Here is a 24,604-nt window from a genome sequence, read left to right as displayed (position 1 = left end):
TGCTCTCTGGGTCAAAGCATGGCAAGGAAAATAATTGCCAGTTCTCACCTGCGCTTCTAGCTCAAACGAAGAACTGATTTAATTAAGGGCGCCTCCTTACCAGTTAGCCACAGAATGCTTGTTTACACCACCGGTTTCCCATCTCACGTTTGTATCACTGTGTATTAGTTACCGGCAACGAGCAGCTCTTTCCCGCGGAAATGTCTTATTTATTGCGGAGGGAACTCCAGGCCGCAACCTCAGTACCCAGCAGGTTGCGGAAACAGCGCTGCCGCTTTCCGGGCTGGTTTGCTGTGTGTGAATAACTTGGCCCCTTCTCCAAGGCTGTCAGACTGGTCCCGCCTGAGTAGTGACTGGAAGGGGAGCCGTGGTACAGCAGCAGGAGCGGCCAGAGAGAAGCAGCAGGATGGAGAAGCACCACTCAGCCAAAGTCCGGGTGCACGTAGAGTACTGGTGAGTACACGCGCAGCTTTAGAATCTCGGACTTCAGGTGCATTTCTTGAGGCTCAATCAATAGTTTCAGTAAAGTGGGGGTAGACGGACTCAGTCATATTGTGTAGTTTACCGCAATATTATTTATTGCTCTGAAAGACCGACCTGTACTTAACGAGATGTACCGCACAATCAATTAACTCTGTCCTTGATTCCAGGAAGTGAGCTCATAGCTACAACACGGACATTCAAAACGCTGACCAGCTAGCTGCTAAGCATTTCCACCCCTAACCCCGTTATCTGACATATGGATACACATAATTATTTGACAAAATACAGTTGCATCAACACAAAAAACAGACCAACACCTGTTCTTGTGGAAAACTGTTGCAAGTTTATTCACATTCTTTTATGCAGTACACTTGTAGGGTAATTTTACGAGTGATCATCCCAGTGCAGCGCCTTTTAGGACTAACCGCGGACACACGTTTTGAAACACTCTCCATCCACCGGGCATTACGTTGTTCTCTCATTATTTATCTGGTGCTGTACATTTCATATCGGTGCTGCGGCCCAATGCTTTGATGTGGTTGCTGCACCCGTGCCACCACGGAGCACGGTAAGGCCAATCCTCAGATGCCAGGATACCAACTGTCTTGCGACGCTGTATAGCGACTTGCTATTCTTTTTAGCTCTCCTGTGCCTGCTGGGTGAGTGGGTGGCAAATTCCTCCGCTGCTGGCCAATGAAAGAGGAATGTCTTGGTGTGATGCCCCCTAAATAGCCAGCCGCCTCCCAAAAGTGACAATATCCATGGGGAGGTGAGGACTCGCCCTCGTAGTGGCCAACTTCCCGACCAGGTGGCCATAGAAAAAATACTAACCCCCCACCATGAGCAGTGAGGAAGCACTAAGGGGCCGTCCCCTCTAGTGTCCCCCTTTGTGGGGGACGTGGCCACCTGCCTTCCCATCATAGTATGTGAAGTGAGATTTGGCATGCAGAGGATAGAAGGGAAGTAGAGGGACATTTGAAAGAGAAATGGAGAGGTAACCAACTGAGAAGTTTTAATTACAGGACAGTTTTTTTTAATGTTTAATTAGAGTAATGTGGTAAATATTTTTGAAAGGGCAGTCGTTTTAGAATGCAAGATTGTAGAAAGAAGCAACATTATTTACTTGTGAAGATTGTGCTATATTGGGACTTTGGAATAGTACTCGAATTAGGTAAATAATCTGTTGCTCGACTACTGCTCGATCACTGTTCTAGCCAGGTCAGTTGATTAGCTCAAGGGTTGAAAGTGAGAAATAAAGGCTGGACTCATGTCTAGAAAATACATAGGAAATAATGTAGCCATTGAAAAGGAGATTCTGGCATTCATCTTCAGGTTTGACTCATGTATTATTTATACAGCAGAGTAGGATCCATTTAAACGCCCCTGGTATGCATTGGCACCAGATGGAAGGTGTGGGCAGCTTCTCAAAGAGTAGAAGTGTATTACCTGCTTTCCATTGGCTGGAGGGCAGGGGAAGCAAACACTGGTGTGAGTGAGGGGATGGGGAAAGGGCTCCCTTTTCAAATTTAATAGATACATTTGTTGGCAAATAGCTATTGATTAGACTTCCTGAAGCACTGCTGTTTTGTAGAGGTTATGGGTGAGTGGGGTGGGGCTTCAGGTTGAAGGGGAGCTTTAAGTGAGGCCAAGTTTTTGTCTACCTTAATCACACTTCAGTGCAGAGCCCTTCCACCTCTTGGTGCCTCTGTTGAAGGTGCTCCAGGCTAGAGACTGCCCTGCTGTGAGGGGCATCACTACGCAAAGGCTGTGTCTGAAGCGCAGCCTGGAACACTTTTGAAATGTATCCGGAAAGGTGGCTGCCCCCGGGCAATTTTAAAGGCAGGATAACAGTGTAAAAACTCCCCTCACAGAGAAAGTTTCAAAGTAAGCCACCCAGTAGAAACCAGGTTAAAGTAACTCTACCTCAAGGAAGCAGGGACATCCGACACCTACAGGCAGCAGCAAAACCAAGGCAGCTTTACATGTTAGTTTGTGCCCCTTTTCTGCTCACATTTTTATACTACTATTAATAACCTTGAAATAAATAAATTAGAAAGGCAGCTGTTTAAGAAATCCCTTAAAATAAGGATTTGTAGGAACATGTTACAAAAAGGTAGTTAGTGATGTTCTAATTACATCAATAGTCTTTAGTAACTGCAGTTAAAGTTTAACGGGGTTATCGTGAACTTGCATTGTCTTTAAAGAAGACCTGGTTTTCCTTCCACCTAAATGTTCCCTCCAGAATGCAAAAGAGAAGGATGCGTCTACATTTTCAGCCAGGCAACCTTTTAATAAAGACTGAGGCTATATAAATACCACCACACATTTAGATTAAAACATGTGTTGTATTTAAAAAAGATGTAATCCCATTTAGATGTACCCAACACCTCGTGGTACCTTGCAGGTGGGGATAGCCCACTTGGATTGGCGTTCCCTAGAATGTGCGGGCATATTCAGTTATCTCTTTTAGTTTTAAAGACTAATAGATTTTTAATGGAAAAACCACACACAATCTAGTCGTTGGGGATGAAGTATTATCTGAATGTATGTAAAACATTCTGTAATCCATGTTTCATTAGATAATAGGTACAGTTTATTTAATATATATATATATATAAAAAAAAAATTCTTTTATCAGACTCTAACCAGGTACCGATTATGTTTGATAAAAAATGTTTGCGAATTTTAATAACTTAAACCCCACCGAAGAAATGAGATCTATAAATACCCATTGGCTAAGTAATTTGAAAAAAAGTAAGAAATATTGGCAATGATTTGTTTGTGTTCAAGGCCAGTTTAAGCATTGGTTGGCATCCAGTGCAACAATCTTTGTTGGCGGCCCCAATAACCTTCTCCACATATTTCCTCACTACCACCCTCCAAGGGTGCTCTTTATCTTTCCATAGATCCTCTTTACATGTACTTAATTTCTTTTCTAGCGCTACTCCTACCAATGTATGGCGTCAGACCACTCCTTGTCACGCACATCATACAGAGGCAGTGATGTACACATCACTGTATATGAAAGGTTACATAAGACAGCGGGGACTACAAGATGTAAGAGTTGTCATATATATTGGTGGGCAGTATATGTTAAGAGCGCTTTCTGGAAAATCACAAACTCAGGAGATGAAATTGAACAGTGTTTGTGGTTGGCGTAACTAATAGGCATTTATTTCTACCCAAACTAACCCTTCTTAGCAGTGAAATAATAGGGAAAAACATTAGGTTTTAAACCTGTGCTTTGTAGTTTGCATGCAGCTCTTTCATGCAGCTCTTTGTTCCTGCAGCAACGCAACCTTAGATCAAGCCCCATGCCTCCCGGAAGAGCACCGTTTTAAGCATCTTCCTGAAGGGCAGGAGGCCTGGTTCTTTACGTAGATGTATTGGCAAGTTGTTCCAGGCCACTGGAATCGCATTTGAGAATGCACGCCCACCCATGGTAGCAAGTCTGAAACGTGGGCGTGCCAAAAGGGTGGCATCCGTTGAACGGAGCGCCCTACTCGGAGTATAGGGGACCAAACGCACTTTAATGTAGCTTGGCGCGTTACCATATAGGGCTTTGTGCGTGATACAGAGTCCTTTCAACTTTACTCTTTGTCTGATAGGTAACCAGTGTAATTTACGCAGTAATGGTGTTGCATGTGTTCTCCTTGTTTTTTTAAATACCAGCCTAGCTGTGTCATTCATGACTGTTTGTAATCTAGTCAATTGATGCTGGGGTAGGCCAGCGTACAGTGAATTGCCATAGTCTAAGCGTGACAGGATCATGGCTGATACGGCCCGCCTCAATGTTGTTGGGGACAAAAGATGAGAAATGTTCCGGAGTTGTCTTAAAAGGCCTACACACGTTCCAGTAACTGAAGACACTTGCTTCATCATAGTCAATTTGCCATCTATGTGGATGCCCAGGCTTTTCACATCCGCTGCTGGTTCTGGAAACTGCCCTAATTCCTGCGGCCAGAAAAGCTCGTTCCAAGGGCTACCAGAGATGGTAATTGGCAGCACCTCAGTTTTATCTGGATTTATCTTCAAGGAATTAGCGGTCATCCAGTTGACCGTATATTTCAAGATGTTCTGCAGTCTAGCATGTGCACTGGGTGAATCCTCAATTTGGATAACGATTTGAGTGTCATCTGCATTATTATAGATTTGGCATTCCATCTGGTTTAACACCGCAATCAATGGCTGCAGGTACACATTAAAAAGGAGAGGTGAAAGTGCCCAGCCTTGCGGCACTTCACACGAAATGCCGGCTGATGCTGAAACCAGATCTGCCAACTGCACTCTCTGAACACGATCTTGACGAAAGGAAGTTAGCCAGGCGTGAGCGGTTCCCTGAAGGCCGAACTCCCCCAGCCGCGCCAGCAATTGACTGTGATTTACCGTGTCAAATGCCACGGAGAGGTCCAACAGCACCAGGGAGACCGGGATCTTTTTGTCTGCTCTACACCTCAGATCGTCAAGAATGGACAGCATCACCAACTCCGTACTATGATGTGCCCCAAACCCCGCTTGATTCCGTTCTAGCAATTCGTTGTTTTCAAGATGCCTAGAGAGATATGCAAGAACATGTTGTTCCAGGATTTTTGCTAGAAACGGCAGCTGGGAAATGGGCCTGAAGTTTTTCAAGTTTTTTGCATCCGCCACTGACTTTTTCAGGAGGGGGATTAAACGTGCCTCCTTGAAAATGGTGGGAACCAATCCAGTTTCCAAAGAACTATTGAGGAGGGTCAGGACATCGTCCTCTATTCCTGGTAGTGCTAGCTTAAATACCCTAGGGGGACAAGGGTCCGCCTGCGACCCAGACTTTACTCACCCCATTAGGCTAGCCAATGACTCCTTGGTAATTGGGGGCAATGTACTCAAGGGATGGGTGATCAAGGGCGCTACCGGAGTAAAATGAACCGGACAGTCAAGTTTTGGGGTATGCGAAATTTCCATTAGTAAATCCACAATTTTCTTAAAAAATAAGTACTGACATTTTTGGCAGTCATCCTGCGAGAATGAAGGGCTCTGCTCTTTAGTTTTCCTTAGTACTGACAGGACCTTAAAGACTTCCTTTTGGGGGTCTCTAGCCGTCGCGATTCTATTCTCGTAGAAGTCAGCTTTCTTGGACAGAATTGCCTGTTTATAGAGAGCAAATTCTTGTATGTGCAGACTCCGTACACTAGGGTCATACCCTCTACGCCAGGCTCTCTCAGTTGTATGCAGGGCCCGCTTTCTTAGCCTAAGTGTGTCATTGAACCAGGGGGCCCCTATTCCCTTGTCCACGATTTTCACCTTCCGTGAAAGGGCAACGATTTCTATAGCTTTCTCAAGTTTCGTTATCATATTACAACAGATGACCTCTAGGTTACCATCAGACTTTATAGGAATGAAGGTTTGCAGAAAAGCAACCAAATCTTCCTCTCTGATCTTATTCCAGCTTCTTTTAGCCCTCCAGCCCAACCCTGGCTTTTCCCTCTTCCCTGGGACTGCTAACTGACCCTGCAGAACATGGTGACCACGAACAAGGCAGAGTAGCAATAGAACTCCTCTCCGGGGTAGTCATCCAGATTAGATCGAGGGTATGACCCTTGTCGTGGGTTGGACCAACCACCTGTTGCCCAAGACCCAGTGCAGTCAGTGTCTCCTCTAACTGGTTCGCCTGACCGTCTTTGGGAGACTTCTCCCAATGAAAGTTACAGTCTCCCATTACCATCAATCTTTTATATCGTGACCGAAGTCGTGTACCAATTCCACAAAGGAGTCCATGACATCTGGGGGGTACGTGGGGGTCGGTAAACCAGGAGTATTCCCAAGCATTCAGCACCAGCATGGAATTTAACCCCAAGCACCTCAGCTCCCTCCAGACTCTCTGCACAAATTCTTTCTGCTTTCAAGCAGCTGTTCTATAGGAACGCAACTCCTCCTCCTTTCATAAGACTTGCTCGAATTTTGCAAATGGCCGAAAAATTAGCAGGTAAAGAGGCCACCAGATCGGGAGTGGAAGACTCCTCAAGCCACGTTTCAGTAATTCCCATGATATCTAGTTCCCCCTCCTGCAATACTGAAAAGATCTCTAATGTTATGTTTTTGCAGAGAGCGAGTATTAAGTAGCGCAAAATTAAGGCTCTCTGCAGGATCCCTTCTGTTACTCACACGGCTCCGGAGGGTGTGGTAGGGGTTAAACAATCCTTCCCGATGTAGATCCATGGTGATTGCATGGCTAAGCTGTATTTTACCATGATTTAAAGCCAGAAGCGCGACCCTGGAATATGCCATGCAGGGGTCAGGGGTTGTGGCCCCTGGTCCCGGCAGGTCGTGGACGGGCGCAGGCGGGCTTGCCTCTGGCTCGCAACCGGTGCGCCATCGGCGCGCCTGCTGCGCGCTTGGATTGACAGGCTTAAGTAGCTGACGAGCTTGGCCGCCTCGCCACTAGAACGCTCCCCAAAATGGCGCCCGCAAATGTCCCTTCCGACCCCTAAGATGGTGCTGAAGAATTGGGTAGGGAATCTAAGAATCCCGCTAAAATAGCAGGTGAGTGGGGTAATCTTTTATGGTGCAAGTATGCGAAAAATACAGTCAAAAGAGCAACATGTAGCGATAAAACTGTTTTAAAAAAAAACATTGATTGTGATAATTAAAAGCGGTAGTGTGTGTTTCCAATAGCAGAGTGGTACCTTGTCCTAGAAAAGACCAAAAACATGATGTGCAAAAAGCTTGACTTGCACTCAGCCGGGAGCCACATTCCAGGCCATTGTGTTTTTTTGCCCACTGCGCTGCTTCAGAGACTGACCATCCAAATGCAAATCCGACTTGGTCGTGTTCTAATAGAAACTGTCCAGCCCCGGCCCCCGACTGTTATGCCAAATGCCTTCCGGATGGTAACACAAACCACCAGATGCTGTGTTTTGCCTAGTCTTCCATGCCTACTGTTATAGTGGGAACACTTTCCTGCAAACTTAAGGAGGCATTAAAACTGCCCACTTTGCGTTTTTTTTAACATCTTCACAAATTTTATCACAAAGTTTAATAAAGTGTTTAAAAGATAATTTCATGCAGTAAGTGGCACAACTTTGCAACTAAGCACATCCTAATGGTGGTGGTGATCTGACTAGAATAGGTAGGAAACAACCTTATTGCCTATGCAGATGGAGTACCGACATATGTAGGACACACTCTATACCTGCAGATGGCAACTGTAGTTGATTGTGGGACCTTTTCTTGAGGTTATGGGGCAAGGAGTAGTTTACGGGCTTTAAGTATTCTGTGTGGATAAAGTTGCATGACACCTACTGGCCAGCCACCTATTGCTCTAGAAAGCATTACACAGTAAACAAATGTCATAAACTGAATGCCCTGCTAGGTCTTAATGGTTGTATATATCTGTTTCCTTTCCAGTGGAGGGTGAGGATATGAGCCCCGCTATCGGGAACTTGCCAGCAAAATAAAGCAAGAAGTTCCTGATGCGGAGGTTTGTGGTGAAGAGGGCAGGAGAGGTAAGAAGATGTGATAGATTTGTACATGACTGTATTTTATAGTTTTTTGTGCACAAACTCTAATGGTGTGCCATACTGCAGTAATTCCAATTGCTATAAGGCCTTCCAGCCACAGCTTAGTAGTAGGAACAACACTAACTATAGGAAAGCCTGTAATAATAAAGAGAATGCTTGAAATTGCTTGGTAACATAAAAAAAATAATGTCTAACAAAGTATCTTTAAATACACATTGACAGCTTAATCGTTAGCAGGTCCATAGTAGTGGGTGTCATATATCTGTGAATATATATTTCTGAATTTGATGTTGTAGGATATTTATGCGGCATTATGAGCTAACTAATATATTTGTGTTTGCCCCTTTGATCGTTGCGATATTATCTCTTTATATTTTTTTGCTCTATTGTAGGATGCTTTGAAGTTAAAATCAATGACCAGCTCATTTTCTCTAAGCTTGAGAGTGGCAAATTTCCTTACCATGAAGATGTAAGTGCTCAATATTTAAAATCCTATTTTGTATATGGTTATTGTAAAAAATGCGTTTGATCAAAGATGAAATTGACAAATAATCTCGGACAAAATGACACAAAATAACGTTAAAATACTTTTGCTTAAGTGCAAATAAAGATGAAAATGTGTGACACGTATTTATACAAAATTACAAATTGCTCCTCAAGGAAAAGCAAATGGTAGTGAATTCCATGAACTTCCAACTTTGTACTGTAGCTGGGTGGGCACAAAATGGAGCAGTAGAACGAGTCAAAACTCCAGCACAGCACTAGAACAACAAGAGAGGTTAAGGGGATCAGAATGAGGCAAGCTACCAACTTAATGGTATGGAGAGGAAGAGTGCACAAGACAGAGCATTGGAGGTAGGTTGGCTCTGCAGGAAATCCGAGAAGGAGTTTAGGATCAGGCTTCAAAAGCCAATCATGGACCCTTCACAGCAGAATTAGTGTATGGCAGGGAATTCAGGATGCAGCAGAAAAGTGGACAAAAGAGGAGCACTGTCTGAAAATGGCACAGGAAACTCTGGAATGGGTAGAAAAGGGTAGCCAACACCATAAACTAAAATATGTCCATGAGTTGAAGAAACATGACCAGGATCGGATGAGGGGCAAACAATAGGCTAGAGCAGAGGCCTTCAAACTCTTTTGCTTTTTCTGAAATTCACTAAAACACTGTCCCCATAATTGTGTGTTGTGAGCCCTTTACATTCACGTGCCACAATGCAACTGCACTTGCTGGACCAATGTCCGCTGCAGCCCTGAGTACCTGACTGTCTCCTCTACCTCTTCAACCCCTTCGCCTCCATACCTTGCCATCACTCCAATCTTGGAATAGACTCTCTGTCCCTTTCCAAAAAAATTATCCTAACTCTAGCATTGAAATTGAGTCGCCATGCCTCTTTTGTAAAATAACAGTCATAATTGTGATGCAGTGGTCCTCTCACCCCCACCCCTCTCTCCCCCCCCAGCCCAAGTGCCACTGCACCGACTTCACTAATGATAGCTGTGCATCACAAAGCGGGCAGTCTCCTCGGCCCTTTCTTAAAAACGAGTGTGGATGATGGTTATTCCCCATTCTCGTGTGCCGACATCTATACTACGGCCTGCTGGTGAGTTCAAGTCTTAAAATTCTATGAGAGCTTTTTAGCATAAGTCCACGTGTTCCTGGGCCTGGATGCGTCAGTCTTACCTGTTACTGGGATGCAGGCCCAGAGTCCCCACGCATGCTTTCCCAGCTTGACGTTGGGAAGAACTCTAGAATTCGTGACTGCGGCAGCAGCAATCCTTGGTGCTCCTTCAATCTTGCAGTAAGACTTCTTCTTCATCCGGAGACAGTTCTTGGGTGTGCTTGTACACAAGCTAGGTGATTACAAATACACACTGTCCTAGTGCGACTGCCCTCTTTCTGGACCAAAGCCTCATCCTGACATCTAGGGGTACTCACAGCGCTCACAGGGCAACGCCCCTTAGTCTCCTCAATGATCCCCTCCTGGCATATAGGGATTGCTTAGCAGCATCAATAGGGTGACTGCTCACTTTGGGTCCCAGCACTACTAAGAGCAGCGGCCCTCCCTTTGTGGTAGTATAGCACCAGAGCAACCCTTTCTTCAAGTAGTGCCCCCCGTTCCCCTCCTGGTATCAGGGGATCCGAAAATGCATATGGGCTGACGGCCCGAACAATGCCGGGGTCCTGTTCTCTCTGCTTCCCCCACCTGGCATACGGGGGTCACTCCGTTTCCCCACCTGGCATAAGGGGGTCACCCATCACACACTTCAGTTTTCCTGATCGCGACACTGTTCTTGATGTACCGGAATCTCACAGTACACTCCTGGGATCCTCTCAGTAGGATATCCACTGGACCCCGCTCCCTCCTTCTCCTCACAGGGCCCACTGGTCGTGGGTCAGCCACAAGCTGGTGCTCGCGGCAAGTGATCTTGATTCTTCTGGGAGCTGTCCCCTCATTCACCATGTGTGGTTGTCCCTTAGATTCCAATCCTGGTCACAACAGGCCGAATTCCTCCTAAACTACTCCACACTGAGGTACAGCTTTAGTTTAACAATGTGGGAGACTCAAGCTCCCATTTTTATGGTATATTTCCAGACACACTTGTGATGTAGTGTCTTTGTAGTTTGTGTTTTGGGGTTGCCCACTTGGAAGTGGCCTCTCATTTTTTGTGCTCTTCCTCCAGAGAGCAGTCTATCACAGGAGTAGTCTCCAGTGTTTGTAGTTCCAAGCAGAGTCCATGGGAGTAACCAGAGGTTCACACCTGGATAATATCCTCAATGATATGTGCATCTAAAGGTTACCAAAGGGCCCCACCCAACTCTTTGATTCTCTGTTCAGTCCCATCTCCTTCAACAGATGTTCCCAGGCATCTTTGACCAGTGGCCTCCATTCAGAATCAAAGGTCCCTATTGATATACATCGAAGAGCCTGGGTCTTGCTTTCTCCCGTGTGTCCCTCCCAGCTCTCAAGAATGGAGCAATGCACAAATCTGGTAGGGCCGACCTCTACCTGCTCCTCCTCTACCTCCTAAGATAGAACCCAGTGTCTTCAAAGTGTGGTGCCCATTGTAAGTGCACACAGTATTGTGAACACATACACAGGTGGGTAGCCTCCAATGTACTTGACTCTCGGACGGACATCAATGCATCCCAGTGCACTCAAGCAATACCCCACCCTATCTCCTACATGCAGTACCAACAGAGGCCCACATATACCCTCGCTCCTAATCATAACCATACATGCAATTTCCTGATGGACTGTAACTTCTCAGAGGCACGCAGATGCAATCATGCAACCATGCATGCTATATTCTGATGCATTGTACCTTTTCACAGGCGCACATACATTCCTGCGCTGTGCACAATCCAAAGTAGGCCAAGGTAAGTTAAGCACACAGCAGCGGAATTTTACCAGAGCGGGCCAGGAAACACCACCATCATGACACCGGTAAAAAGGCCTCTACACTCTACTGATCACTGAAAATACAGTATGCTGTCCCCACCACCCTCATGCTTCTTAACTCATGTTGAAGGCAGTAGCCTTCCACCACTTATGGGTATTGCTTTGAGCTTCCCTCCCAGCCAAAGCAGACCACAATCCATTAATCATCAAGCTTGCTTGGGAGTCGGTATGTTTTAACCAATGGAGTAACTTTAATTTTTTTTAAATACATTTATTTTTATTTTTCAACAAAACAAATAGCACAAGATGGGTGTCACATAATACAATTGCAGGAATCAATCACAACAAAGTACAAACAATATAATTAATATCGGGGCGATCTGTCCCCCTCCCTCAATCTAATCAAGATAAGATTCACCTCCAGTGTCTTCTCATTCTGTTCCTGTCGCATCGCCTCAAACTCAGGAATGGTAATGAGTGAGTCCTAACTTTTAATATGACAAATATTTATTCTTTTTGAGAAGTAAGTTAAGGAGGTTATGTCTTTAGTTCTGGGAAGCACACTTTTAATGGGCACTTACATGGTTGCATTGGGTATAGTCTGATTACCTATTTTCTAAAATATATACTTTGATAGCACTTGTTTTTATCTTAAATGCTAAATCATTTGCTGCAGCCTAATACTTACGTAATACAATTTTAAAGTAATTACAAAATGGCTTTCTCTTACAGACTAGGAACTCGCAGCAATTTAAATACACAAGTCACTATTCCCCACTGTTATATCTTGTTAATGATGTATGTTCCTTTAAATGTTAATGTTGCAATGCCTTGCTTACTGGATTCTGGAATGTGGAATCCAGGTGCCAGAAGAGGGAGTTACTTGGTTGCTGATGGAGTTGGTCCTTGGTTGCCTATGGGGTTGAATTGATGAATAAACCTAATTTATATCTACAATCCGCGTACCTCAAGTCTTTTCAGTGGCCACGAGGATGGGATCGATTTGAAGATTCTCTATACCGAATTTATGGAGAAATGAATGAATCCGTGAAGAATTACTGATGAAAATTTCTTCAACCTCCTGGAATTTTTTTTTCAACCCCTAAGGCTGATAGCTTGAGGTACCTTTGAATCAAGCTATCTCTAGCTAAAACCGATTTCTGCACAATTTTTAACCCGCTTAATCCATAAATGATATCTTTCATATTTAAACAACTAATTTTTTAACCTTCATATCGATCGCAACCGCCTGAATAAGTATTTCATTTTAAACTTGAAACGTGATTCTTCTCTGCATTTTTACTCGTAATTTGGAATTAGCTGTTGTCTTATGAAAAAAACTTACATGCTGGAAATCGTTAGTGCTGGATAATAACTTCGTTGCAGTGTTTATTTACAAATCTTCACACGCGTACTCTGTTGACTTTCAAGTGCGCTGCACGCGTAACTCGACATTCTATCTCGCGTGTCACCACGCTGTGCATCATCGCGTCCACGCTGAATCATGCTGCACATCATCACGGCACTACGTCCTCGACGCATAGCGGCCATCTTCAATTGCCATGACAACTATACACAAATAGTGTATATCGGCAAATCTCATCACGGAAACATCGTTTTACTCAAATTTTAACGAAACATAATACCTTTGCATTTAGACTAATTTGTGGAGCACAACAGCGGAACCTATATAACAAGCATCAAACAGCTTTAAACAACTTTTAAAGGAGAATCGTTTTGTTTATGAAACCATCAGGCATTCAAGCAGGTGAACTGAGAATAAAATTGTATGAAACGTTTGAACAGATCTAATTTCATCATACTTCAACATATATATGTATCTGCATATATTAAGCAAAGCGAAATCGGTCAAATAATCGAGTATTACATACAGTATTTTCGAATGAAATGAAGTAAATTTGAACTACTCTACATTATTCAAGCAGACATCGGTGACTACATTAATTATTTTAGGTTTTTTTTTTATACATGTTTCGCTGACATCGGTGACTACATTAATTATTTTAGTTTTTTTTTATATACATATTTCTGAATATTTTTAATGTATAAGAATTAAGTGAATTTAGTCATTATGGATGTTAACTCTTCTGTTACAGCTCCTCCCAAATTCCTACAAAATCCTGGTTCTCCTTCCATGAATTGGGAGGATTGGTCCGAATCATTTGAAACCTACTTGGAGGCTATCGGAGGAGATGTATTCTTACCTTCTAAAAAGTTAGCTTTACTAAAGCACAACTTAGGAGTAGAAGGAAGGAAAGTTCTAAAAACCTTACCTGTAATAAACCGAGTAGTGTCTACTGTTGACACTGTGGATGAAAGTAGTGAAACCAGTTCCAACGATATGTCCATAGATGTTTATTCTGAAGCTTTAAAAGCCTTAAAAGCCTTAGAAGAAAATTATGGAAAAAAAACTAGCATAGTGGTGGAAAGACATAAATTTTTCTCGAGGGCACAATTACAAGGAGAAAATGTCCAACAATATGTAGCTTGTTTGAGGTCTTTAGCTATAACCTGCAAGTTTAAAGATTTACACGAAGAGATAATTCGAGATCAATTTATCAATAGAATTAAAAACATAAAAATTCAAGAGCGTTTACTTGAACTTAAAAATCCTTCTTTGCAGAAAACTCTAGATACTGCTAGGAAAATGGAAAACACCTCTCATTATGTTAAAGAATTAAGTTCCATACAACAAAGATAATGATAAATCCAGCAGTGTCAGTGTAATAAACAGTAGCAAAAAGAAGACTGATTTTAGATCTGATAACAAAGATACAAAAATTAATTTTTCAAAAAACAAAACTAGTTTCAGCAAGCGTGTTTGTTTCAGATGTGGCAGTCAGAAACATACTGCTGATTTTAATAAGTGTCCTGCTGTTAAAGTCATTTGTAGCAAATACAAAAAGATTGGTCATTTTGCCAAGTGGTGCAGAACTGGTGATAATAGTAATTAGAAACGTTCTGTCCATCTCATTGAACCCCAAAGTGATAATGAGGATGATGATAATGAAAATAATAAAACAGAAATTGAAGTAATGGTTATACATGATGATTCTGTTTGTGAGATATCTGAAGATTATCAACCTCCTAAGTGTAATGTGAGGATAAATAATGATGACATGGCACTATGGGCAGACTCATGTTCACCATATACCATTATAGATAAATACATGTGGGAAAATGGGAGCAAACCAACCTTGATTTACTCAAATGTATGTCCTAAAGGGTATTGTGGTATAAAACTACCTATGTTGGGGTATTTTGATGCTCGGTTAACATTCAAAGGGAGATCTTGTTTAAGTCCAGTTTATGTAGTTGAACAAGGACGTGCCCTATTGGGATGGAAGGATGCAAAGAAAATGGGTTTGATATTAGACCCCAACCATCCTGATCAAATACTATTATCCCAAGATTATGTTGATCAAGTTTTGTTAACTGATGACAATCATTCCTCCAAATGGGAATCTGTATTTCCCAAATTGTTCAGCAAAGATCTTGGATGTTTAGTTAAATTTGAACACAAAATTATTCTCAAGTCTGATAACAATCCTGTTCATAAAGTAAGAAACGTGCCATTTGCTTTACGAGGCCCATTAAAGGAAGAATTAAATAGATTGTGTGAGGCGAAGGTAATTGAGCCTATAGAGGCCTCTGATTGGCTTAGTCCTATTGTTTTGGCTCAAATCCAATGGAAAAATTAGGATGTGTGTGGACCTGAGAGATTTAAACAACAACATTTGTGTTGACCGTTATCTCCTTCCACACATAAATGAAATGATATCTAGTATTAAGGATGCTATGTATTTTTCATCTATTGATTTGTCTAATGCATATCATCAGATCAAATTGCATAATGAATCCAGACATTTAACATCTTTCATCACTCCCGAAGGTGCTTTCCAATATCTGAGGATGCCGTTTGGTTTAGCATCTGCATCTTCAGTTTTTCAAAGAGTCATGTGCAATATCTTGAAGGATGAGAAATATGTAAATTTTTCAAGATGATGTTTTAATTTGGGGTAAAGACTTATCTTCTCATGATAAAAATGTGCATAATGTTCTTAGTAAACTGCAAAATGCTGGTTTAACTGTGAGTGGTGAGAAATGTAAATTTGGGGTAAAACAAATTGACTATCTTGGTCACACTATTTCCAATGAGGGAGTTAAGCCAAAAATGAAATTGTTGGATGCAATCGAAAAGGCACCACATCCGGTTAATAAAGATCAGTTACGGTCCTTTTTGGGACTTGTGGAATATTATTCCAAATTTGTTCCTAATTTTGCTGACAAGGTACACGAATTGAGATTGATAATGAAGAAGGGTGTGTCATTTAATTGGTCCACCTTATGTCAACAAGCTTTTGACAACATCAAAAAAGACATTACCAAAGCAGTTGCCCTAAAGCCGTATGATCCTAGTCATATCTCTATTATAGTAGTCGATTCAAGTGCTTATGGTTTAGGTGCTGTTCTTATGCAAAGGGACAATGATGGCGCTGAGAGAATCATTGCCTTTGCTTCTCGCACTATTAAAGGTGCTGAACCCTCCTATTCGGTAATAGAAAAAGAAGCTTTAGCGTGTTGGTGGGAAGGGGATCACTTTAAAACATTTATTTGGGGGACGGCATTTGAACTATGGACTGATCACAGACCACTAATTGACATTTTCACTACAAAAGGTGCTTCTAAAGCCACATCTAGGATAGCAAAATGGTCTTACAGATTGCAAGAATACAATTTCAAGATTAAGTATGTACCTGGTCACAAAAACATAAATGCTGACTGTTTATCGCGTCTCCCATTGAACTGTGATACAATTAGTGTAGAAGACAAGGATGAGTGGTTAATAGCCAGCATTGAGGAATCGTGCAATAATGCATTGAAAGAACAGGAATGGATTGAAGCTGTAGCTATAGATGACGTTTTCCAGCAATTGATCAAAAAGTTGCATGAAAATATAGATCCATCTACTTTGAACAAGACCGATTTAGCAGACTATAAGATGATATGGGGTGAACTATCATATGTTGATGGTATTCTTAGGAGAGGTGACAGGTTAGTTGTACCTTCATCAATTGAGGAAAAGATGTTAAAATTATTACATGAAGGACATAGTGGCATGACCAGCATGAAAAGGAGAGCTAGGAATGATTTTTGGTGGATTGGCATGGACAAAGATATAGAAAGATGTGTTCGAAATTGTTTAGCATATATGTGTAGTGATAAATCTCACAAATCAGAAGAAACCACTATTTCTGCAACCTCTTTTCCTGACAAACCATGGGACAAAGTTGCCATTGATATATGCGGTCCTTTTCATGTGAAGGGAATTGAAGACAAATATGCTATAGTTTTAATGGATTTTCATTCTAAGTGGCCTGAAGTTGCTTTTGTAAAAGACATCAAAGCTTCCAACATAATTGAATTTTGTGAGAATATTTCGTAGAGAAGGATACCCTTGTGTGATTCTTTCAGATAATGGCCCGCAGTTTGTGGCAGGTGAATTTACTGATTATCTTAAAATGGTTGGCATAAAACATAACACTACTTCAGTTTATAATCCAAGAGAAAATGGTTTAGTAGAAATATTTAATCGAGTTTTAAAAGAATGTATTCAACTAGCTAACAACAATGGTGACAACTGCAAGGATGCTGTCAGGAACATGCTATGGTCTTACAGAAATACTCCACATACTGCCACTGGGATGTCTCCATTTTTTCTATTAAAAAAACGTGAGGCGGGGTCCAAAGTCAAACCCACTTGGATGTCTAAGAAAGATGACATAACAGTCAGGGACAGCAGAGAGAATTTGAATAAAGTTCAAAAGTACCAAGAAAAATATATTCATGATCATAATGTCAAAGTTAAGGCATCCTCAAAATCATTTAAAAGTGGTGAGTGGGTACGTACACAACAAATGGGGAACAGGAAACCTGGTTCTTCCAAATGGTCCAAACCAAAACAAATTGTTTATACTGTTGGAAATATAGTCAAGTTAGATGATGACAAGAAATGGAATATAAGGAGCATAACAAAATGCAATGATTTAGAATGTAAACTTCTTGCAAGTCAAGGATGTATCAATGCAGAATTTAAGTCTGCAAGATCTTCAAGTTTTGCTTCAAAGGAAAGTGTAAAGGAGAGAAGTGTTTGTCCTAAATCCAAACCTATATGGATGAAAGATTATAAGTGTATTTAGTTGTCATAGTAAATTGAGGTAGAAATTTTGTAAGATATGTTATGTAATTTATCGGACATGTGTTTTAAATAATTTTAAATATTTTCACCATAATTATATTCTTTTATTTTCAAATACATAGTGTTATATAAACATAACTTGTTTTAAGTTATTTAGGAAAGGAGATATGTTATATCTTGTTAATGATGTATGTTCCTTTAAATGCTAATGTTGCAATGCCTTGCTTACTGGATTCTGGAATGTGGAATCCAGGTGCCAGAAGAGGGAGTTACTTGGTTGCTGATGGAGTTGGTCCTTGGTTGCCTATGGGGTTGAATTGATGAATAAACCTAATTTATATCTACAATCCGCGTACCTCAAGTCTTTTCACCCACTGCACCAATCCGGATTAAATTCTGTGGCTCTCTGATCACACATACTGTCATCTGCAGTGATCCCCTTAACCAATTAACCTATTTAGGTTTCATGAATGCAAAAGGGTGCATTTTCCACCGATTAGTTTACATTGCATTTATTTTTCCTTTAAGCTTTGTGCGTTTTTTTTTTTATATGTAGTTACATGAAAATGAAAAAAAGAAGAAACCGAATATATTCTTTTTAGTTAAATCTTTCACCCGCCACCCCAGCATGGATCACTCTTCCCACACATTGTAATCGCTTAGACCACTGCATTTAAATGAAGACTACCTGGAAATGTGCCAAATGAACAACATAGTGCTTCCAGACCACCCTCACTTACACGTACTTGTGGCGGCATTTGTGCTAACCTACAAATACTGCCATGGATCCCCAGGGGGCAACCCCCACACTTTCAAGACCTCTGGGCTAGAGTCGGATTAAGAGAGTGGACTTGAAGACATATAATCAGAGTTCAGGGTCCTATTTTATTGAACTGAGATCATGGAAGGAAATAGTCCCAGTTTCTTTTGCATAATCCCCTTCGACATTAATGACAGAAATAAAGATGCTATTCAGCACTCATCCAAAGAAATTCAAGTTTTGCATCCATACACCAGACTTTTTATGCTTTAGAAGTCAACTTCTGTTTATTCCTTACCCGTGTTAAGATCTCACCTCTCCCTTCCCCTTGTTTTAATAATTTGGTGGCACTTTCATTCATCTAAAAACCTAATCTTAAGAATACCTCTCTGCAAAGAAGCGCAAGAAATGGCTTTGGAATTGTAGTTAGATACCTTATTAATTTATAAAGAACAGAAGATTCTTTTTTTTTATTTTTTGTCTGCTGTGGGGCACACACTCCAAGTCCAGTTCCTGTTCCACCAGAGCCATGAGCAGATGACATGTGTGGGTGATAGTGAGTAAGTAGTATCTTTCTGTGGATGGAAGCCTGGAAAGAGGCATCTGTTCATGCAAGCTCTAATAATGTATGCACTCTTTATTGGTGGAGACTAGCATCTATTTTGAGTTGTATCTGGTTATTAAAATTCTGAGTGATTTGGCACTGAAGTAACTTGAACTTCAAATTAAAAGGTATATACATCTTCAGATCCTGGTAGAAAAGTTGTGCTCCAAATTGTGGAAACTATGAAGACTATGTTGGAATCCTTGCAGAAGTCTCAGCCACACGAAGTCGCTTTGGACTTTATTCTGCATCGCATTTGTTCCTCACTGTGCACTGCCAGACAGATACCAGCCATATGCAAATTAGCCTTGGTGGTTTCTCTCTGTGATGTATGATATTTCTGGCCTCTTGGAGTGAGAGGGAAGCTTGCACTGCTCCTGGCTGTGTTTGATCTCAGACTCTGATCTTTGACTGTGCTGTATCTGCTCTTTCTGTAAAGGAACCTTGCACTGCTTATACCCATGTAGTACCCAGTCTTGTGTGCGAGTGATTTGATCATTGCTGTTGGCAATCCTATACCTACTTTCTGTAGTTAGTGGTTCGTGTGAACAAGTGTTAACCAAAAACACACTCAAAATCTATGATCGCAGACCATGCCTGTTACATTTTCTCAGATGCAGCATTTCACAATACGATTTGTTTTGGTTTCTTTTAGATTGTGAATGCAGTCAAAGAAGTGAAAGAGGGTCAACCGATTTCGAAGATCACCAAAGTAAAAAAAAGAAAATGCATCCTTCAGTAGGGAAAGTGGCTGTGCCGGCCTCAAACAACTACAAATACTGACTGGATTCCAGACTGGGAGTAGATTCTTTTCATGAAAGATTTTATCAAAATCTAGGATAAAATCTAGAGAAAAATAAGAAGCTTTTCCCTGGGAATGTAGTTTCCGATGTATTTTAGGTTGAATTCTTAATAAAAAATAAAAAATCAGTTGAAATATTTGTGGTTTTTTTTTGTTGCTATTTCTGCACCTGTTTGCCCTATGTATTTATTTTGTGTATATTAGGAACGCACATCATTTTAGGTAGTTATTGCCTAGTACAGTGCCAGGTATATACAGTGTGCTGGAAATAATAACAAAAAGTCAACAGCGCTGATCGTCTGCAGAACGAGAATACAGGCCGAGAAGATGCAACCAAATATATGTTGAGCTTACATCTTATTTTTCTAAAATCTCTGGCAATTTCATGGTGGTTGTGCCATTTTATGGTCATTTGCCATTCTGCCTAGACTATTCCTACACGTTTAATTTTCTGGTTTTCACCAGGAGTCCGGGATCTAACCATTTCTGGCCAGTGAGGGACCTCCTCCCTTACAAAAAGACCCCCATCCAGCCCGACTCCCAGTCACAAGTCTGCATTGGAAGGTAATGAAAAATATTGCTCGGAGGATTTCGGTCGGAAATTTGGTCCCAGAGCTGTAGGAACGAACAAGCACTTCACTATGGCAAGAGGAATTTCACACTGTTTAAAAGGGGTAGTTCATATATTTAACATGTTTTTCCTTTTTGTAGGTAATGAATATTTTAAAAAAAATATTTGACACTCGGAAAAAAAACACTAGCGAAGTAATTAGAGGGGGAAGGCAGAAATAAAAGGGGAAAGGAGTAGCTGGGAGGGGCAAATGCTCAGGGAAGAAGCAAGGGGCGTTAAAGCAACACATCACATCAGAGCGAGGCAATACAGATTACACAGTGTCCATAGTACTAGTTACGGAAGGCAAGATTCTGTACACCTTGTATTTTCCATCTTTGTCCATGGTTAAGAAATGATCTCTAAACAGCTGCCATGTGTGCTTGGGTCTGGAAGAGATGGGATTTAGAGATGCATAGAATTCGCGAGTGGTCACAGTACGACATATCATTCAGCCATGTTGGGAGGGTATTACTGCCCCAATGTAGCACCACCTCTCTTTTGGCCAGTAGTAGCGCAATAGCAGTGAAGCGCCTTACTGCAAAGGGGATAGGTTTAAAATAACCAAGTAAAGGCCATAAATGGGTCTGGGTCAGGTGGTCATGTTATCATGAGATCATAGAGTAAACCTTCCCCCAATAAGAGTGGGTCAATGCGCAATTCCAGGATAAATAGGCAAAGCCGGCTTGCTCTGCTTTACACTTGGAACAGTGGTGTGGTCTGGTTGGGTCAACCTGATAAAGCAACTTATAGTGTAGTAATTTGTTACGATGGTCGAGAGACACGTTTAGTTTCATACAGCAATAACCCCAGGCCGGGTCAGGAAAAGAATATCCTAAATTGTGCTCCCAGGCAGCTCTTTCACCGCGCCAGTAGGCTGCAGTTGCAAAGGGATGTGATAGTCTAGATATCACTCTGAAGTTATCGGATGTGGAAATCACTAATGTAAGAGGGGAAATGTCCTTAGATTCGGCAGGATAAGCAGGCAAGATATGCATTAGTGGGCTGTGTAAGCGGTGGAATATAAAGTTATGCATATGTGTAGAGCCTCCGCCAGGGTAGATCTGGACTTTTGGCCACAACACATAGCTGATGCGAAGCAAGTAAGTGGTGCACCAAGCGTTTTTGAGTGAGTGGAAGCCATGGATTATCTACGAGGGGCAGATGGGGAGAGTAAAAGTGTCTTCACCCAAATAATGTAAAAGTTTGGACCAGATCCAGCAGGTGGTGGATAGGGTCTGTTTCTCAGCAGGGTTCCGAGAAAGCCCCTGTGGGAGTATAGAGGAAAGAGGTAGGTAGAACATCTGAGCTCTTTCAGGTTTGAGATGAGGTAATCTGGCATCAGCATAGTACCAATAAAAAGCAAAGTACGATTGGTCATTAAGTAGTATAGTTGGAGGTCAGGAACTCTGAAACAACCATGATCGTAGGGCAGATTCAGCCTGGGTACTCAAGGTTGCATGACAGATATCCGTAGGAGGGAACAGCTGTGATTTATTCCAATTTAATGACAGCCCAGAAAATGTCCCAAAGCACACCACCTCCCAAATAATGGGGGAAGAGATTGCTTGCCAGATCGCGGACAAATAACTGCATCGGCCTAAAGAGCCAACAGTGGCCCATGGCAAAAATGGAGGCCCTTCTCAAGGTTCTTTCTTGGACATGACTGACTCAGGAGTCCATGGCAATAAAACAATAAGAGCAGGGAGAGAGGACAGCCTTGCTGAGTACCTCTTGATCAGGCGTATGTCTCCAAAAGGGCACCACTGATTTTGAGGCACTCAAAGGGAGTCATATAGAGTAACACAATCAGGCTCTGAAAGCCATTCAGGATTCTCAGCTTAGTTAATGTGGTGTGGAGGAAAGACCATTAAAGGGAGTTGAACACTTTCAACATCCAGCAGTGTAACCCTAGCAGAAATAGTGGGTGAGACCTGATTGGTTACAACAAAGTGTGAAGAGACTAATTGAGGTGGAGAGTTGAGGAACAAACCGAGTCTGGAAGACATTCTATTTTCCATTAAAAGGAAAGGCATGTGGCTATGACTTTGGCCAAGATTTTATTGTCCTGAATTTAGAAGTGATAATGGTCTGTAGTCTGTGCAAAGCTGGGGAGATTTGTTGGGCTAAAGCAACATAATAACAATGACTTCATACAGTGTAGGGGGAGTATGTCTGGTTCAAGAGATTCAGCATAAACACCCAATGGGTGTGGGACTGCTACAGCGGGACTCCAAAAATAAATTCCAACTCTGGATACTCATCACCATTACCCTAAAGTATCCAAACACACATCCATTCACCAGTGGGGCCCATAACACTGCACACTATCTCTGTTCATTTAATTCAACTTCGGGGTTTAGTGAAAGACAAAGAGTCATGCTGTAACATTGGCGGAGGGTCTAAACCTATTTAACTAATTTATTATTTACACCTATAGTTTTAAACTCTTTACTATGGTTTTCAATGAACACCAATTTTATTCAGACACACCACCCTAATGGCAATGGATCTGCTAGAACGAAAATCAGGCGAAGGAAAATACAAGACCAGCTTTTATTTCTCCATTTATCTAATTTTTATTCATAGTAAACGTTAGTATGTCTGACGTTTAGGCATTCATTAATTCTTTATTCAGTAAAAAATCTTAATCTTTATTTAAAAAATGATCATTTATTTAAAGCTCGGAAAATAGACATTGATTTCAGAAAACAGAGTAAAGTTTAGCAAAGGACAGAGTTCCAAATCCATTCTCTCCTAACATCCCTAACTAACACTATCTTATCCTCAGTCCTGCAAAGAAAAAAAATAAAAGATAAAGTATTCTTACATCCAGGAATCGATCTGCAGTTCAGCAGCACTTCGAGACGAAATCGAAAGGCGCGAGCTTCTAAGCAAATCAGGGGTTTTTATACACTCATTTCCTAACTTAATCTATCTAAAGTATCTAACAACATCAACTCTGGTTCTGATTGGACAAATTTGGGGTAGATGAGTCTCCTCATCATTACAGCATCATATTCACAATGAATCAGCAGAAAAATAGTGGTTTGTTTAGTACCGTCCGTGGCCAAGACACTTCCTTGATTTGCAACGTCTGGTCCCTTTCCCACGTTCAGAACATCCGAACGTCCATGTTTTGGCACCCATCCTGGGTTCTGGGGCAAGGTAGCCTTGAACCTCTCCTCTGAGCACAGATAGTTCACTCTCACTTGCAGGCTTTAGGCGCGCATAAGCTGTCCAGCACTTGCTCAGTTTACCCGAGCAGCCATTTTCTGGTAGGCCTCAGAGGCCACTTTTGGAACTATCAGAAACAAACACAAATTCATGTTAAATATGGAACTAAAGCCCTTCTGTTTACCTTCCACCATACTAATGTTTCCCCATTAGTTGTTACCTAGCAAATAAGCCACATAAATGTAAATGTACAGGAATTTATATAGCGCAAATCACCAAGCGGTCTCTAAGCGCTTGCTTAGGGAACCCGTCCTGGTATTCCCCTGTGAGATAACCCCGGCAGGGTATCCGCAAGGTGAAAGCCAGGCATCCCACCGCGAGGGGCCGTGGTGGAGATTAAGCAAGCTATTGCCCAGAGTCGCAGAGTGTGAACCCATGAATCGAGTAGGCACCGGAGCGAGAATTATCGAGTCCATGGACATTTTAGGACTCAAGACCCCGCCGAGCCGGGAATTGAACCCTGGTCCCTGGCTGACCTCTGCTTCCAGGTCTGCCTCCTCTAACCAGTGAGCCACACTTCTCTATAAATGTGCTTTATACTTGCATATCCCACGACTTTCTGGCACAAAAGAGTGTACAAAAAGCACATTTAAGCTGCGTTTATTTATATTTAAGCTGTGCATTAGTTCACATCACAGTAACAATACAAATAGTTAATTATATTTGCGTCATGCAGGCAAAATTAGTATTCCCATGTGTAAAAATGTACAACTTTTTCTATGGTTGATTCATTTTAACACAACATACCATTAGTAAATATTAACGTTATGGAACATTGATTTCGAGAGGGGTGCACAAAATTGTTTACCACCTCGCTCTACCAATTCCCTCATCTGGTGATCCTATCACCAAACATTTATCAATTTTGTAGAATTTTAGCGGAACATGTTTCGAATTCTTCATTTTAGTACAATCTACACTCTAGTATCTTTCTCTCTTGTATCTTTGAAAATGTTCTCTCTAATTTCTTCCATTTCTATTGCATTCT

General features: G+C 41.7%; 1 long non-coding RNA gene across 1 annotated transcript; it reads left to right on the top strand.

The window, feature by feature from the left end:
* The first annotated feature begins 201 nt into the window (after nt 1–201).
* LOC144826201 (uncharacterized) lies at nt 202–19,897 on the top strand. Its single transcript, XR_013609704.1, has 4 exons — nt 202–453; nt 7,870–7,967; nt 8,375–8,451; nt 19,623–19,897. It is a non-coding gene; the product is annotated as an uncharacterized LOC144826201 (long non-coding RNA).
* Nucleotides 19,898–24,604: the final 4,707 nt, after the last annotated feature.

The sequence above is a fragment of the Lissotriton helveticus genome, chromosome 3_2 (genome assembly GCF_964261635.1).
Source record: "Lissotriton helveticus chromosome 3_2, aLisHel1.1, whole genome shotgun sequence".
NCBI classification, from domain to species: domain Eukaryota; kingdom Metazoa; phylum Chordata; class Amphibia; order Caudata; family Salamandridae; genus Lissotriton; species Lissotriton helveticus.
This window is presented reverse-complemented; position numbering and strand designations above follow the sequence as displayed.